A 9,025-nucleotide genomic window follows, 5' to 3' on the forward strand; every position below is an offset into this window, starting at 1 on the left:
TTTTAAATATCTGATATGCGTGCTGACATGATCCTAATGACAAGGCAAGAAAAGCCTCATGGTTTTTACAAATTACTTTCCAAAGAAATATTTTTCAATATTAGAGATTTTTTACTAAAAATGTTATCAATGCTTGGTAGTACCTATTTATGTGAAAGTGTATTCTCATCCATAAAGTTTATAAAAGACCAACATAGAAGTAAGCTTTCTGATGCATCTTTGCTTAATCTTATGACTTGAAAATTTCATTTCAAACTTATTATTTTAATGGATTGGGAGGATTTAAAAAGCACATAATTTTACAGCATTAGAGTTTAATTACATTTTAAATATGCTTTGTTAGTAATAATCAACAACCCAGTGGTTCTACCTAATGGCGTTAACTATAACTACCAGGTGGCCGTAAATATATTAGGCTACAGGTAGTGCACCTTTTTGTCAAGATGTCGAACTTAGAGATCAAACATAGACGTCGTTGACACAAACCGTTTGACTGCACCTCAGTATATGATATCTGCGCATGTGCTAAAATCTGAAGACTATGAATAATATTGGTGGCTGTGCTCTTTATACTGCGATGGCTCAGTATGAAACTCTGGACCAAATAATTCCCATTCAATGATTTTTCTAAGTGAACTTATTTTAAACTTGTATCTGATATTATTAAAAAAGATTGACAAAATACGCTTTCAGATGTCCTCAAAGATACACATATAGACGCATATAAGAAAGGAACTTATAACATATCAAAGAGCAATAAATAAAATACAACTAACATAAACGCAATAAATATAACTTTTTACATTCATTTATATTAAGCCTGGGGTCTTCCTACTGTGCTCCTTTTTGGTCTAGGAAATGCCTGAAACACCCCAGGACGAGAAGATACCCTTTATCCTTAAGTCAACGAATATTCATAATATATCAAAATCTAAATCTTAATGTAGTGTGTCGTACATTGATAGTAGCATAATGTGTTGTGACAAACACTTCTGGCATTGCGTGGTCCAGGAGTGGAGACATTTACTTGTTATTGAAACTCACACATAGTAATAGTGGACCTTGAGACTGTATGAATTACTTATAGCCTGCTTTTAGTAAATAAAAATAAAAAAACATATATGCATTGAATGGTCACCAATTACCATTTAGTTTGTCATTGTACTTCCTGTGTTTCTTTGCTGACGATGGACTGCGTTTTCAAATAGTACCAAAATTAATAACAAATTGAGAATAGTTTAATAAATACTCATTAAACATATAATTATAGATATAGTGCTTGTATTGTTATTGCATTTAGTCAAATAACAGCAAAAACTAACATAACCTCAATGAATAGGTTCTTACTATAGCATATTGTTGTTACAACTTTTGGGAGGTTAATCGAAGAGTAGTGCCTCCAAGCGTGGCATATACAGTAGCCTATATTCAAGGAAAACAACAGAAATTAAATATAAGACCTCTATATTTCGTCTAATAAAACTTTATCAAGAAGGAAAAAAGGTTGTATAAAAACTAACAAAATACCAGAAATATAATAAACAAAACAAACGGCATATGTTAATAAAACTAATTTTTGAATGTATTATGCTTTAAACCAAGAATATTAATCACTAAAATAATTTTGTATGTTGACTGAATAATATAATAGAATTTGCAATTAAAATGGTTAATAGTACATTTAAAGTACTGTTATATTTATAACTACCGTACCTATATCTTAAATTTAGACCATGAGGATATTTAGTTTCTAGAACCCTCTGTGAGCTATTTTCTAAATTATTCATTTTAATCTTGTGAGGATTTGGAATTTGGTTAAATGTCTAAAAAAGCATAATAATTAATTAAATTTTGTTATGCTCCAATTGCATTGGCCGAGATAGGATTTGATTTAAGTTTTATGTTTGTATTGCTGCGGATTTTCTTTATTCTAGTGTGTAATGGAGTACTGTCTGACCAATGAAGTCTTTAATCTTTTGGACACTTTTTACACGACAATTGATGAATGACATTGCTGGATTCACAAGTCATTTTATCAATTATCCGATAATTTCTTTTTGATGTAATAATACAAATCTGTTTGAATGTTAATTAAATTACACGTTTTGTAGCGAGGCTTACAAGGCTCACAGCCAAAAGGTTTGTTGAAATTTTGGGTTAGTTCATCAGAGGGTAATTTAGGTATAACTCGTACATTTTTCAAAATGTTATGCTTTTAAAAAATTACTTTAGATGGATTGCTAAATAAAATTCTTGTTACAGGTGAAGCTTGTAGAATACCATGAGCTGTTTTTATTATACAATTAATTTTGTAAAAGCCATGAAAAGTAAGTAGTAATACATATTTCTTGGTTGTTGTAGTTCCTAGGAGTTCAATATTTCGCTTTTTCATATTACAATCTGCAACTTTTTGAGGATATCCTCTATTTTCTAAAAGCATTTTAAATTTTTTAGTGTGTGACGATCATAATCAGATTTATAGATCAGTATTTTTGCCATAAAAATTAGGCAAACCAGGATGGCAGCAGCTTGAATAGTGGTAAATATTGCCAAACAGTTTTAAAAAGGGTTCTAAGCATATTGTGTGCAATCTGTAAACAATTTAGTGAAACCTCTGCACAAAGGCAAAAATTGGCTTGCCGCCACTCAAGGAAAATACTGACAACCATTTCTAAGGTATCACGTTTGGTTGTACACGCAAGCAATATAACTAATATTACGGTTAATATTGTTTAAAAACTGCATAAGTAATTACACAGTAATTGAAGCGAACACAAAATTTAAACTAATAAGTTAAAATCGCTATTACCATGTTGTTCTGACAAAAACTAATCAGCTCGACAGCATTGATGTTCTAAAATGACTGCCAGATCAAACATCGTTTCCGTGGTTGTAGCGGTTATCACGTCTGCCTAACACGCAGAAGGTCCCCAGTTCGATCCTGGGGCGGAAACAATAATATTTTTGTCACCTGAAATAGGTATCATATAAATTACTTATACTTCTTCGTTTTATATATTTTTATATTTACTTTATTTATACAGTTTAAACAGTGATTATGAATTTTTAATCAATATGTTAAAATTAACAAAACAAAATAATATATTACAACATAGTTTAAACTATGATTAAACACAGATTATTATAAATAATCTATGTTACAATAATTAGATTATACTGGCATAAATATTTTCGTATTATTTCTACTATAACTCTACCCTTTCTCTTACAAAACACATATGCTTTTTAATAAATGTACGTCGAGTTATAAATAATGGAGTACCGATGTGAGTACTAATTAAAATATTTATAACAACCAACATGGTATAAAATATATCTGTTTTGGCTGTTATATTAAAATTTCATTTTACGTATATACATTTTGACTATATATATATAATTAATATATATATATATATATATATAATCATATATATTAAATCATATATATATATATATATATATATATATATATATATATATAATCATGGTAACGTACGCATGTGGAACGGGACTTTTGAGTTGTTCCAAGTCAAATGCTATTGTATACTATTTGTCATTTTGGAAATTTGTTCTTGATCGGAGCAAATTGATTACTTTTTGGAGATTTGAAAGTGATTCATTTCGTCTTTGCTAGAATTCAAACTAAAACGTGTTCATTTCCGACGCCTAAAGCTACGTTTTCCTAGCTCCGCGACTGGGCTTGGCTCCGTGCTACGTAATTAAGGCCAAGTGCGCAGCGTGTTTAGTTGAAGCGCACTTAAATACTGGTGGCGAGAGAAAAGAAGAGACCTGGCCCGTGCCGGCGCACAGCTGTGTACTAGTGTGTTGCCGCGCGGTAATTTCAGGCGCTTCGCCCTACAGCCAACCCTGCGAATTTGTTTATCCTAGCAATGGAACAGTGAAACAATAATGGAATTACGAAACAAGGCGCGGCAACACACTAGCAGTAGCGCCTGCAAATTTCAGATAGGCCAGAATCCAGGTCTCTTCTTTTTTCTCCTTCGCCATCAGTACTTGCGCAGCGCAAATGTGTTTTCCTAGGGATTTTGTCATTTTACGCAGCGTAAACGCGCGACTTAAACTCCTCGTCCAGTTTCATCTTTTGAAGAAATGTACAGTTTTCATTGATATGGAAGGGAAAAGGAATGTTTTGGCAAAGTTATTGCTCTTCGCAGACGAGGAAATGGACGAGGATGTCGACATTGCTGTTACTCTTTTATAAAATTTTATACAATTCTATTTTTGCAGAGTTTCTGGGCTACGGGAGAATCATACCGATCATTGGCTTTCCAATACAGAATTTCTGCGTCTACAATATCAAATTTTGTCCCAGACGTTTTGGACAGTTGTCAAGGGACAAAATAGAATATGTGCATTTGCCACCACCATCGGAGATTGATTGGAAACAGAAAGCCAAAGAATTCTGGGTCAACTGAAATTTCCCAAATTGTATATCTGCAATAGACGGAAAAACACGTGAGGATAGTTGCACCAGCTCATTCAGGATCCCTTTTTCACAATTTTAAGAACTTTTTCTCCATTGTATAGTTTGCTATGGCTGACGCAAACTGCAAATTTTTACTGATCAATGTCGGAGCATACGGCAAAGAAGGAGATGCTGAAATCTTAAAAAAGTCTAAAATGGGGAAAATTGATTCAAGAAGGAACTATTTTCCTACCTCCTGAAAACCTTACCTTCTTCTGAATTAAGCTACCATTTGTTGCAGTAGGACATGAAGCATTTTAAAACTGGGTAATCATGTCATGAAGCCCTACAACGCACAAACAAGCAATCGCAGATGTTTCATAAACGAAACTTTAACTACGCCACTTGTCGTGCTAGAAAGAGTAACTGAAAATGCATTTTGTATTTTGTGTCACATTTTCAGAATTTCTTTCACACCAATAAACTTGAAAACCAGAAACAGTCGACTTAGTCATATTCGTAAGTTGCTGTCTTTATAACTGGATCAGGGATGCAAGCAACCCCAAAGGACTAGTGACTCATCCGCAGCACGAACTTCCTACTCAAAACATGATCCCTTTGGCTTATGTCGGAGGCTTATGTTAAAGCAGAAGGGTTTAAAGTAAGAAGCAGTTTTTACTGATTACTTTAATGGAACTTACTACTCAAATAGAATAAAAGCTCTGTATCAGAAAAAAACTTGTAATGTGAGCAAACTTTGTAGCTTAGTAACTAAGGGGAAGAGAGTTTATTTATTTTAATGTTCACTACCTCAGGTTTTAAAAACGCAAAATTTAAAGATTTTATATTACCATCAGTAGAACTTGTATATTATCTCATCTGTTCACTATAAGTATTAAATTTGATTCATCTAAATTTGTTCAAGTTAACTTGAAAGTGTATATAATAATATACACACCAGCCGTCAGCCCTGCTGCGCGGGTTGTGTGATTGGACTGCTCTCGAAGCAGTGCTCCCAGTCGCGCAGCAAAGACCACGCAGCGCGGTTAAGGCTTAAGCACGCAACGCGTAGCTAGGAAGACACCTCCATTGATTTACAGAGAACCGGTGGTTTCGTCAGTTTACGGAGCACGGAGCACGCAGCGCAAAAAAGCCCAGTCGCGGACCTAGGAAAACGTAGCTTAACTAGAGTAAAATCTTTTTTTATCTCAATTTTAAGTTCGTCGAACATAGATTCCGTAGGTATGTTTTAGAATTTTTTTTTAATATTATGGATTTTTAATTGTGCGGTTATGATTGGCGAAACAGATGAAAATAGGATCCATAAAATTACATTCTTTAAACACGTTTTGTCACATTGAAATTAAATGAATATGGTTAATAACCTTTGTGGTTGATGGTTAATAAAGGAATAATAAAATTTGAAGTTTGCTTTAAGCCTAATTTTTAAGAATATTACAAATTTTCGAGTGTTGCCCCATCTCAACATTTTTGAGTTAATATTTAAACAAATGACCTATTTGGAAACACCTTTAGTACAAATTTTAAAAACTGAATCTAAACAGAAAATAAAGTATACATACAGTGAATGTTTTAAAAACAGGGGCACTGAGTAGAAGTTTGATTAAACCGTTGATGTTAATATTATTTTCTTTTTAGATGGTTCATATCAAAGTTAAAATTGGACCAATTTACAGATATCTTTGTATTTAAAAAATCCAGAAAAAATAAAATATTCGTGTGAAATGCCGAGCTTTACGACCACATTCAACGTAACATACAGGATAAACTCTGGAAAACTCCAAATGAAGAATTTGATTCCCATAGATGTAAACCCAGCGAGGTCCAAGTCAAAAATTCAAATCTAGTTTCAAAAAGATGACCAAATAATGCAAAACAATGTTTCTCTTGTTTAATTTAATCTTGGACTAAGACAAGGTAGCACGCTACACCACGTGCCGTAACAGACTTCCCTGAAGGTTTAAAAAATTTCAAATTTGTAGCTCATTTCATTCTCGAGACGTGCTCTTGACATATAATACTCGTAGATGACAGATAGATGGACAGACAAGCATACAAAAAAGAAATTAGCACAAAAATGACACATCATAGTACTACTCATTCTTGTAGAAATGAAAATTCATGCAGAATTTAAAATCTACGTATAAAAATCCATTCTCGATATATTTTGCTACATGATACATTTACATTTTTGTTCCTTGAATTGGTTTTCCTATAAAAGTCTACACACCATGTCATTATGGAATTGTGTAGTAAGTGTTTGGGGTAGTCAGACTACATGTTTTAATATATGACATATTTGTCCTCCTACCTCCTACCTTATAATGTTAAATATGTACTCTGTGAAAAGGGATCCTCAGGTATTATATTTGCTTATATAACAGTCTATGAGAAGATAAAGCCATCCAATCCTAAAATTAGTTGCGGCTTAAAAAACGTTTTGGTTGCACGCTGTTAGTAGCAATCGATGGTTGAGACAATGTAAATATATGACATTACAAAAACAGTATACACATTTATTTTGATTAAATCCTCATAATTGCAAAAAGAGCCTAATATTTAAATTTAATTCATCAGAGCGAGGTCATTACTAGATGATTTAAATGGATTGCAACTTTAAGGAAAAGAGTTAGCACAGTAGCGCTATCTACTACAAATCGCCACGCAGAACTAGGCTCATCGCACAAATAAATGTCTGCCACAATACCCTCATTTGAATGCGACAACCATTCTCTCGTAAAGTCGAAAGTATTATTTTAATTTTAGACACATTTTTGGGATCATTTACATACATATTAGTAGCGGAATAAAATTATAATGCCTGTCAATATATACTATATCCTCCTCTTTAAAATAGTTTCCTTCGTCTTCACAGCTTTGGATATTCCATGTTACATCGGTCTATAGGAGGTTAATTATTATGTTTTAGGAACAATTTTGTTGACCACTTTGGAACAATCATGCTTTGCTATTAAAACCCTGTATTTTAAAAATATATTCTATCTCCTTATATTATTTCTCTTTGATTCAGCAAATTCCAACCTTTGCCTTGTATGGGGTTTAAGTGTTTTTATTGTTTTCAATAAGTATTTTTGAATATAGCATGAAGTTAGGCTTGGCCTAACTAGAAACTCTGTATTCCCTCTTATACCTTCCCCTCTTTCCCTTTTTTGTAGTTTTCCTTCTGTCACTGGAAAGTGTCTAAATATGTTTTGTTACTGAACCCGTGCAACAATCGTATAGCTTCTTTATAATGGATTATTAATACCCAATCAGCTCGAGTATATAAAGTAGCGTATTTTAAATCTCTAGTGAGTATACGCCATTAGGGGTGGTCCTTGTCCGCCATTCCGCCCGTCCCAAAATCGGGGTCCATCAAAGCTGTGACAGTAAACAAGTCTATCAGAGTATATTTTTTGCAATTACCCGCCCCCGGCGGACACGTGCCGCTCACAAGGCTTATCACCGGACTGCTGAATCATCCCCCTCTATCAAATTTGCTGGCTGGTGTCCTCATTGTCAGTCCCCCCAAATGAAAAAACTACCGGCCCTGCCCCATTGTCAGCGGTGTCAATCTCAATCGGTCCATGTATTTCCTGGGTTTTTGCTACATTTTTTCTATTAGTTTCCTAAATTGAATATTTGACCAGAGAAAATGATGAAGGCAATGTTCTAGGGGTGATTCATACGATAAACATGAAACACTTAGAAAGCCATTAATTCACAGATTGTCCATAGAGGGTTAGTCGTGAAATGCTGGACAGTTGTACAGTTGGTTAACACATTGTGAAGACGCCTTTCGGTGCAGAATGGGATTAATACTACTAGTAGTGAGTCAGTATAGAGCCGCAATGAAGAAGCTAAATTTAACTACATGTATTATAGCTGGACAGTTGTACAGTTGGTTAACACATTGTGCAGTCGCCTTTCGTGCAGAATGGGATTGGATACTACTAGTAGTGAGTCAGTATAGAGCCGCCAATGAAGAAGAAGCTAAATTTCAAAACCATTAAATTTTTAGTCATGAACCATGGAAAACTGCTGAAGACGTGTACTCTATATAAAAATGTGTAATTTCCTTCAATCAAATTTATTTTAAAACCTTATAATTGTTTACTTTGTGATTCATAAACATACTGAACAAGTCATAACTCACCCTTGCCTTGGAACGTACTGCTTTGTGCTTAATTACAAAATTGCCATAAATAACCACTTTAAAATGCCTATACTTTCTCTTTGAGTGAACTTTTATCTTTTTATTCCGTTTACAAATTAAAGTTGCAATAATAAACACCTGTGGATATGAAATTTCAAAAAATACTAACATAACTTCAAAAAATTATCGTTTTTAATACACACGAATTTAATTCATTACTGTGAACTTTGTTTTTTTATTCATTCATTCATACATAAGTTCATTCCTTTGAACAGAACTGTATTCATGTCATGTATATTTAATCAAACGTCTATAATTACACAATTTATTTTTGTTAAACATAGACAATTGATAACAATTTTATATATAATACCCTAACATATATTAAATTATTTATTTATATATTATAAAATTTTTTA

At 33.2% G+C, this 9,025-nt stretch overlaps 1 non-coding gene across 1 annotated transcript; it reads left to right on the forward strand.

Moving 5' to 3' along the window:
• The first annotated feature begins 2,880 nt into the window (after positions 1–2,880).
• Positions 2,881–2,955, forward strand: Trnav-aac. The gene has a single exon. It is a non-coding gene; the product is annotated as a tRNA-Val (tRNA).
• Positions 2,956–9,025: the final 6,070 nt, after the last annotated feature.

Source organism: Homalodisca vitripennis, unplaced genomic scaffold (genome assembly GCF_021130785.1).
Source record: "Homalodisca vitripennis isolate AUS2020 unplaced genomic scaffold, UT_GWSS_2.1 ScUCBcl_6439;HRSCAF=13653, whole genome shotgun sequence".
Taxonomy (NCBI): domain Eukaryota; kingdom Metazoa; phylum Arthropoda; class Insecta; order Hemiptera; family Cicadellidae; genus Homalodisca; species Homalodisca vitripennis.